At 39.0% G+C, this 9493-nt stretch overlaps 1 non-coding gene across 1 annotated transcript; it reads left to right on the top strand.

Annotated features, from left to right (window-relative positions):
- Positions 1 to 6754: 6754 nt before the first annotated feature.
- LOC112804363 (small nucleolar RNA R71) lies at positions 6755 to 6862 on the top strand. Its single transcript, XR_003202971.1, has one exon. It is a non-coding gene; the product is annotated as a small nucleolar RNA R71 (small nucleolar RNA).
- The last annotated feature ends 2631 nt before the right edge of the window (positions 6863 to 9493 follow it).

Raw genomic sequence — 9493 nt, 5'->3', positions numbered from 1 at the left:
CGTGTAAAGCTCAAGCTCAGGCCAAGCACACATCAAAGTGGGCCCCAGAAGTGGATTTTTGCACTTAGACTTATTTCTGTAAACTCTAGCAACTAGTTTAGTATAAATAGAACTTTTTATTATTGTATTTACATCTTTGGATTATCTTTTGATCCTTTGATCACGTTTTGGGGGCTGGCCTCTCGGCCATGCCTAGACCTTGTTCGTATGTATTTTCAATGGTGGAGTTTCAACACACCATAGATTAAGGTGTGGAGCTCTGCTATACCTCGAGAATTAATGCAAAGTACTACTGTTTTTCTATTCAACTATTGTTTATTTCTATTCTAAGATATCCATTCACGCCTAAGAACCTGATGAATGTGATGATTATGTGATGCTCATCATCATTCTCACCTATGAATGCGTGCCTGACAACCACTTCTGTTCTACAAGTAAATAAGCTAGAATGAGTATCTCTTGGGTTCCTTAACCAGAATCTTCGTGGTATAAGCTAGAATCCATTGGCAGCATTCTTGAGAATCCGGAAAGTCTAAACCTTGTCTGTGGTATTCCGAGTAGGATTCAAGGATTGAATCACTGTGACGAGCTTCAAACTCGCGAGTGTTGGGCGTAGTGACAGACGCAAAAGGATCAATGGATCCTATTCCAGCATGATCGAGAACTGACAGATGATTAGCCGTGCTATGACAGAGCACCTGGACTATTTTCACTATAAGGACGGATGGTAGCCATTGACAACAGTGATCCCCCAATATACAGCTTGCCATGGAAAGGAATATATACGATTGGATGGAGACAGCCGGAAAGCAGACGTTCAAAGAGCCACACGGTATCTTCATGCGCTTATCTGAAATTCCACCCTTTGAATTACATAAGTATCTCTATCTTTATTTTATGCTTTGTTTATCTTTATATTCGAAAACCATTATAACTATTAGAATCCGCCTGACTGAGGTTTACAGGATGACCATCGCTTGCTCCATACCATCAATCTCCGTGGCATCGACCCTTACTTACGTAAGGTTTATTACTTGGACGACCCAGTGCACTTGCTGGTTAGTGATGCGAAGTTGTGAAGAAAGTGCTGAGTTATAAACATGTATACCATGTTGAGTGCTATCGTTAGAGATCACAATTTCGTGCACCATTGCTCCTGAACTTCTGCTTTCCTATTGCCTTCATCCAATCATTCATACTCCTTTCCATGGCAAGCTGTATGTTGGGAGATCACCGTTGTCAATGGCTACCGTCCGTCCTCTCAGTGAAAATGGTCCGGCTACAGGTTACGTAGGGCTAATCATCTGTCAGTTCTCACTTGTGTTGGAATAAGATCCAATGATCCTTTTGCGCACTGTCACGGCGCCCAACAGTCATGAGTTTGAAGCTCGTCACAGTCATCCCATCCCAAATCCTACTCGGCATACCACAAACAAGGTTTAGACTATCCAAATCTCAAGAATGCTGCTAATCGGTTCTAGCTTATACCACAAAGACTCTGATTTCATGGAATTGAAAGGATCTATTGTCAGGAGAGGCAATCATGCGTCGTAAACCAAGAACCGAAGAGATACACACTCAAGCTCTCGCAGATAGAACGGAAGTGGTTGTTAGGCACGCGTTCATAAGGGAGGATGATGATGAGTGTCACGGATCATCACATCCATCAGGTTGAAGTATGAGTAAATATCTTACAATAGGAATAAGCGTGAATTGAATAGAAAAACAATAGTACTTTGTATTGATTCATGAGGAACAGCAAAGCTCCACACCTTAATCTATGAGGTGTAGAAACTCCACCGTTGAAAATACAAAAGAGATGAAGGTCCAGGCATGGCCGAATGGCCAGCCCCCAAAATGTGATCAAGAGATCAAAAGTGATCCAAAGATAGTCTCAAAAATGATCTAAAGATATAAATACAATAGTAAAAGTCCTATTTATACTAAACTAGTTACTAGGGTTTACAGAAATAAGTAGATAGTGCAGAAATCCACTTCTGGGGCCCACTTGGTGTGTTCTTGGGCTGAGCATTGAAGCTTTCACGTGCATAGGCTTTCCTTGGGGTTTTACTCCAGCTTTGGTGCCAGTTTTGGCGTTTTACGCCAGAAAAGGGTCTCTCACCGGCGTTTAGACACTAGTTTGGGCCATCAAATCTTGGGAAAAGTATGGACTATTAGACATTGCTAGAAATCCCAAGATGTCTACTTTCTAACTCAATTGAGAGTGCACCGATTAGACTTCTGTAGCTCCAAAAAATCCATTTCGGGTACAAGAGGGTCAGAATCCAACAGCATCTGCAGTCCTTTTTCAGCCTCTGAATTAGATTTTTGCTCAAATCCCTCAATTTCAGCCAGAAAATACCTGAAATCACAGAAAAACACACAAACTTATAGTAAGTCCAGAAATATGAATTTTGTATAAAAACTAAAAAAAATATAATAAAAACTAACTAAAACATACTAAAAACTATGTAAAAACAATGTCAAAAAGCGTATAAATTATCCGCTCATCACAACACCAAACTTAAATTGTTGCTTGTCCCCAAGTAGCTAAAAATAAAATAAGACAAAAAGAAGAGAATATACTATAAATCCAAAATTATCAATGAAGCTTAGTTCCAATTAGATGAGCGGGGCTAGTAGCTTTTTGCTTCTGAATAGTTTCGGCATCTCACTTTATCCTGTGAAGTTTAGAATGATTGGCATCTATAGGAACTCAGAATAAAGATAGTGTTATTGACTCTCCTAGTTTAGAATGTTGATTCTTGAACACAGCTACTTTCTAAGTCTTGGTCGTGGCACTAAGCACTTTGTTTTCCAGTATTACCACCAGATACATAAATGCCACAGACACATAACTGGGTGAACCTTTTCAAATTGTGACTCAGCTTTGCTAAAGTCCCCAGTTAGAGGTGTCCAGAGTTCTTGAGCACATTCTTTTTTCTTTGGATCACGACTTTAACCACTCAGTCTCAAGCTTTTCACTTGGACCTTTATGCCACAAGCAAGCACATGGTTAAGGACAGCTTGATTTAGCCGCTTAGGCCAGGATTTTATTCCTTTGGGCCATCCTATCCATTAATGCTCAAAGCCTTAGATCCTTTTTACCCTTGCCTTTTGGTTTTAAGGGCTATTGGCTTTTTCTGCTTGCTTTTTCTTTTTTTTTCTCTTTTTTTTCTTTTAATTTTTGCCACTTTTTTTTTGCAAGCTTTGTTATTCACTGCTTTTTCTTGCTTCAAGAATTAATTTTATGATTTTTCAAATAATCAATAACATTTCTCTTTTTTTCATCATTCTTTCAAGAGCCAACAAATTTAACATTCATAAACTTTACTATCAAAAATATGCATTGTTCAAGCATTCATTCAGAAAACAAAAAGTATTGCCACTACATCAAAATAATTAAACTAATTTCAAGATAAAATTTGAAATTCATGTACTTCTTGTTCTTTTGTAATTAGGAACATTTTTCATTTAAGAAAGGTGAAGGATTCATGGAATTATTCATAGCTTTAAGACATAGACACTAGACACTAATGATCATGTAATGAAGCTAAAACATAGTCAAATATAAAGCATAAAAATAAAAAACAGAAAAATAAGAATAAGGAAATTAAAGAACGGGTCCACCTTGGTGATGGCGGCTAGTTCTTCTTCTTGAAGATCTTATAAAGTGCTTGAGCTCCTCAATGTCTCTTCCTTGCCATTGTTGCTCTTCCATCATGGCTCTTTGATCCTCTCTAATTTCATGGAGGATAATGGAATGCTCTTGGTGCTCCATCCTTAGTTGCTCCATGTTGGAACTCAAATCTCCTAAGGAGGTGTTGAGTTGCTCCCAATAGTTGTGTGCAGCGAAATGCGTCCCTTGAGTATCTCAGGGATTTCTTGATGAGAAACTTCCTTATGCGCTTGTTGAGGTCCATGAGTGGGCTCTCTTGTTTGCTCCATCCTCTTCTCCTAATCTCATGTCGGATTTCCGGATATTCACTCCTTTTGAGCATGAAAGGGACCTCGGGGATCACCTTTTTCTTGGCCACAACTTAATAGAAGTGGTCTTAATGGGCTTTTGAGATGAATCTTTCCATCTCCCATGACTCGGAGGTGGAAGCAATTGTCTTCCCTTTCCTCTTCCTTGAGGTTTCTCCGGCCTTAGGTGCCATTAATGGTTATGGAAAAACAAAAAAAAGCAACGCTTTTTCCACACCAAACTTAAAAGGTTTGCTCGTCCCCGAGCAAAAGAAGAAAGAAAAGAGGAGAATAAGAAGAATTAGAGGAGATAGAAGTGTGTGAAGGGTTCGGCCAAGGGGGGTTTAGTGGGTTAAGATGTACGAAATTGAAGGTGGTAAGGAGGGCTATATATAGGGAAAGAAATGGGTGGGTGGCCGAATTGAAGTGGTGGGTTTGGGAGGGAAGTGTTTTGAATTTGAATGGTGAGGTAGGTGAGGTTTGATAGTGGGGTTTTTGGGGAAGAGTGGATGGATTTGATAGGTGAATAGTGGTTTAGGAAGAGTGTTATGGAAAGGTGTGAAGGGGAGAGATAGTGAGTTGAGGTAGGTGGGGATCCTGTGGGGTCCACAAATCCTGAGGTGTCAAGGATTTTGCATCCCTGCACTTTACTAGCATTAAACGCCCCTCTGTGTGCCTTTCTGGCATTTAAACGCCAGGCTGCTGCCCTTCTCTGGCATTTAAACGCCAGTCTGTTACCCTTTTTTCTAGTGTTTAAACGCCAGTCTGCTGCCCTTTTCGGGCATTTAAATGCCCAGAAAGGTGCCAGACTGGGCATTTAAACACCCATTTTTATACCTTTACTGGCGTTTAAACGCCAGACTGCTGCCCATTTCTGGTGTTTAAACGCCCAGAATGGTGCCAGGCTGGGCATTAAACGCCCATTTTGGTATCCTTACTGGCGTTTAAATGCCAGTAAGCTCGTCCTCTAGGGTGTGCCATTTTTGATGCTGTTTTTTATTTTTCTTTAATTTTTGCAGTTGTTTTTTGACTCCACATGATCATGATCCTAAAGAAAATAGAAAATAACATAGATAAATAAAATAAAATTGGGTTGCCTCCCAATAAGCGCTTCTTTAATGTCAATAGCTTGACAGTGAGCTCTTTTCAGAGCTTCATAGATGCTCAAAGCATGATTGTGGCCTCCCAACACCAAACTTAGATTTTAAGTGTGGGGGCTCTGTCTGACTCTGTATTGAGAGAATTTTTCATGCTTATTTTCCATGTTTACAGAAGAAGATCATTGAGCCTTAAACACAAGGTAGTCCTCATTCAATTGAAGGACTAACTCTCATCTGTCTACATCAATCACAGCCCTTGCTGAGGCTAGGAAGGGTCTTCCAAGGATGATGGATTCATCCTCATCCTTCCCAGTGTCTAGGATTACAAAGTCAGTAAGGATGAAAAGGCCTACAACCTTCACCAGGACATCCTCTACAAGTCCATAAGCCTTTTTTATTGATTTGTCTGCCATCTCTAGTGAGATTCTTGCAGTTTGTACCTCAAAGATCCCTAGTTTCTCCATTACAGAGAGTGGCATGAGGTTGATACCTGACCCCAGGTCACACAGAGCCTTTTCAAAGGTCATGGTGCCTATGGTGCAAGGTAAAAAGAACCTTCCGGGATCTAGTTTCTTTTGAGGCAATGTCTGCTGAATCCATGTATTCAGTTCATTGATGAGCAATAGAGGTTCATCCTCCCAAGTCTCATTACCAAATAACTTGGCATTCAGCTTCATGATTGCTCCTAAATATTGAGCAATTTGCTCTTCAGTAGTAACTTCATCTTCTTCAGAAGAAGAATATTCTTTAGAGCTCATGAATGGTAATAAGAAGTTCAGTGGAATCTCTATGGTCTTTGTATAAGCCTCAGATTCCTTTGGTTCCCTATTAAGGAACTTCTTATTGGTCAGTGGACGTCCATTGAGGTCTTCCTCAATGGAAATCACGCCATACTCCTCCTCTATATTTTCGGCCATTTTGGTCATATTAATGGCCTTGCACTCTCTCTTTGGATTCTCTTCTGTATTGCTTGGGAGAGTACTAGGAGGAGTTTCAGTGACCCTTTTACTCAGCTGACCCACTTGTGCCTCCAAATTTTTGATGGAAGACCTTGTTTCATTCATGAAACTGAGAGTGGCTTTAGATAGATCAGAGACTATGTTTGCTAAGCCAGAGAGGCTCTGCTCAGAATTTTCTGTCTGTTGCTAAGAAGATGATGGAAAAGGTTTCCTATTGCCAAACCTATTTCTCCCACCAGTATTATTATTATTATTGAAACCTTGTTGAGGCTTCTGTTGATCCTTCCATGAAAAATTTGGTTGATTTCTCCATGAAGGATTATAGGTGTTTCCATAGGCTTCTCCCATGTAATTCACCTCTTCCATTGCAGGATTCTCAGGGTCATAAGCTTCTCCTTCAGAGGAGGCTTCTTTAGCACTGCCGGATGCAGCTTGCAATCCAGTCAGATTCTGAGAAATCATATTGACTTGCTGAGTCAGTATTATGTTCTGAGCCAATATGGTATTCAGAGAATCAATCTCAAGAACTCCTTTCTTTTGAGTCATCCCATTATTCACAGGATTTCTTTCAGAAGTGTACATGAACTGATTAGTTGTAACCATCTTAATGAGTTCCTAGGCTTCCACAGGGGTTTTTAGATGAAGAGATCCACCAGCAGAATGATCCAATGACATTTTTGACAACTCAGACAGACCATCATAGAATATACATATGATGCTCCATTCTGGAAGCATGTCAGAAGGACACCTTTTGGTTAATTGCTTGTATCTTTCCCAAGCTTCATAGAGGGATTCACCTTCCTTCTCTTTGAAGGTTTGGACTTCCACTCTAAGCTTGCTCATCTTTTGAGGTGGAAAGAATTTGGTCAAGAAAGCATTGACCAACTTGTCCTAAGAGTTCAGGCTTTCTCTAGGTTGTGCGTCCAACCATGTCCTAGCTCTGTCTCTTACAGCAAAAGGGAAAAGCATAAGTTTGTAGACCTCGGGATCAACCCCATTGGTCTTAACAGTATCACAGATTTGCAAGAATTCAGCTAAGAACTGATGAGGATCTTCTGATGGAAGTCCATGAAACTTACAATTCTGCTGCATTAGAGAAACTAATTGAGGCTTAAGCTCAAAATTGTTTGCTCCAATGGTAGGAATTGAGATGCTTCTTCCATAGAAGTTAGAAGTTGGTGTAGTATAGTCATCAAGCATCTTCTTTGCACCTCCGCCAATGTTATTAGGTTCGGCCAGGTCTTCTTCTTTTTCGAAAATTTCTGTCAGGTCCTCTCCAGAGTGTTGTGCTTTAGCTTCTCTTAGCTTCCTCTTCAGGGTCCTTTCAGGTTCAGGATCAGCTTCAACAAGAATGTCTTTATCCTTGTTCCTGCTCATATGAAAAAGAAGAGAACAGAAAAGAAGAGGATTCCTCTATGTCACATTATAGAGATTTCTTTATGTGAGGAGAAGAAGAAAAGAATCGAAGAATGAGGTAGAGGGAGAATGAGAAGAATTCGAACACAGAGGGAGAAAGAGGGTTCGAATTATGAGCAGAAGAGAAGTGTTAGTAGTTAAATAAAATAAATAGAAAGAGCTAAGAGAGGGAGGGAATTCGAATATTAAATAAAAGAAAAAGGAAAAATATTTTTATTTTTATTTTAAAAATTAGTTAGTATTCGAAAATTAAGAAAATGAATAAAATAAAATTAGAGTTTGAAACAATTAGTTAATTAAAAAGGTTTCTGAAAAAGAGGAAGGGGATTTTCGAAAATGAGAAGTGAAAAAGTAGTTAGGTGGTTTTGAAAAAGATAAGAAATAGTAAGGTTTGAAAAGATAAGAAGTTAGAAAAAGATTTTGAAATTAAAATTTGAAAAAGATTTGATTTTAAAATTGATGACTTGACTAACAAGAAATTAAAAGATATGATTCTAAAATTCAAAGATTGAACCTTTCTTAACAAGAAAGTAACAAACTTGAAATTTTTTGAATCAAATCCTTAAATGTAGTAAAGTTTTCGAAAATATGAGATGGAAATAAGAAAACGATTTTGAAAATCAATTTTAAAATTTTCGAAAATATTAAGAAGAAAAAAGAAAAAGATTTTATTTTTGAAAAAGATTTGAAAAGATAGAATTTTTAAATTGAAATTTTGACTTGACTAACAAGAAACAACTAAATTTCGAAATATATATATTTTTTAAAAAAACTTTTTGAAAAGAAAAAAAGAGTTGAAACAAGAAAGAAAAGTTACCCAATCTAAGCAACAAGATGAACCGTCAGTTGTCCAAACTCGAACAATCCCTGACAACGGCGCCAAAAACTTGGTGAACGGAATTATGATACACAACTCCGATCAACTAACCAGTAAGTGCACTGGGTCGTCCAAGTAATACCTTACATGAGTAAGGGTCGATCCCACAGAGATTGTCGGCTTGAAGCAAGCTATGGTCATCCTGTAAATCTCAGTCGGGTGGATTCAGAATGTTATGAGAGTTTAGATAATTAAAAGATAAATAAAACATAAAATAAGACAGGGATACTTATGCAATTCATTAATGGGAATTTCAGATAAGCGTATGGAGATGCTTTGTTGCTCCTGAACTTCTACTTTTCTATTGCCTTCATCCAATCATTCATACTCCTTTCCATGGCAAGCTGTATGTTAGGGGATCACCGTTATCAATGGCTACCGTCCGTCCTCTCAGTGAAAATGGTCCGGCTACGGGTTACGTAGGGCTAATCATCTGTCGGTTCTCACTTGTGTCGGAATAAGACCCAAGGATCCTTTTGCGCACTGTCACTGCGCCCAACAGTCATGAGTTTGAAGCTCGTCACAGTCATCACATCCCAGATCCTACGGAATACCACAGATAAGTTTAGACTTTTCGGATCTCAAGAATGCTGCCAATTGGTTCTAGCTTATACCACGAAGACGCTGATTTCACAGAATTGAAAGGCTCTGTTGTTAGGAGAGGCAATCATGCGTCGTGAACTAGGAACCCAAGAGATACACACTCAAGCTCTCGCAGATAGAACGCAAGTGGTTGTTAGGCATGCGTTCATAAGGGAGGATGATGATGAGTGTCACGGATCATCACATCCATCAGGCTGAAGTACGAGTGAATATTTTAGAATAAGAATAAGCGTGAATTGAATAGAAAAACAATAGTACTTTGCATTGATTCATGAGGAACAGCTAATCTATGACGTGTAAAAACTCCACCGTTGAAAATACAAAAGTGATGAAGGTCTAGGCATGGCCGAATAGCCAGCCCACAAAACGTGATCAAGAGATCAAAAGTGATCCAAAGATAGTCTCAAAAATGATCTAAAGATATAAATACAATAGTAAAAAGTCCTATTTATACTAAACTAGTTACTAGGGCTTACAGAAATAAGTGGATAGTGCAGAAATCCACTTCCAGGGCCCACTTGGTGTGTGCTTGGGCTGAGCATTGAAGCTTTCACGTGCATAGGCATTCCTTG

Source organism: Arachis hypogaea, chromosome 5 (assembly GCF_003086295.3).
Source record: "Arachis hypogaea cultivar Tifrunner chromosome 5, arahy.Tifrunner.gnm2.J5K5, whole genome shotgun sequence".
Classification (NCBI taxonomy): Eukaryota; Viridiplantae; Streptophyta; class Magnoliopsida; order Fabales; family Fabaceae; genus Arachis; species Arachis hypogaea.
This window is presented reverse-complemented; position numbering and strand designations above follow the sequence as displayed.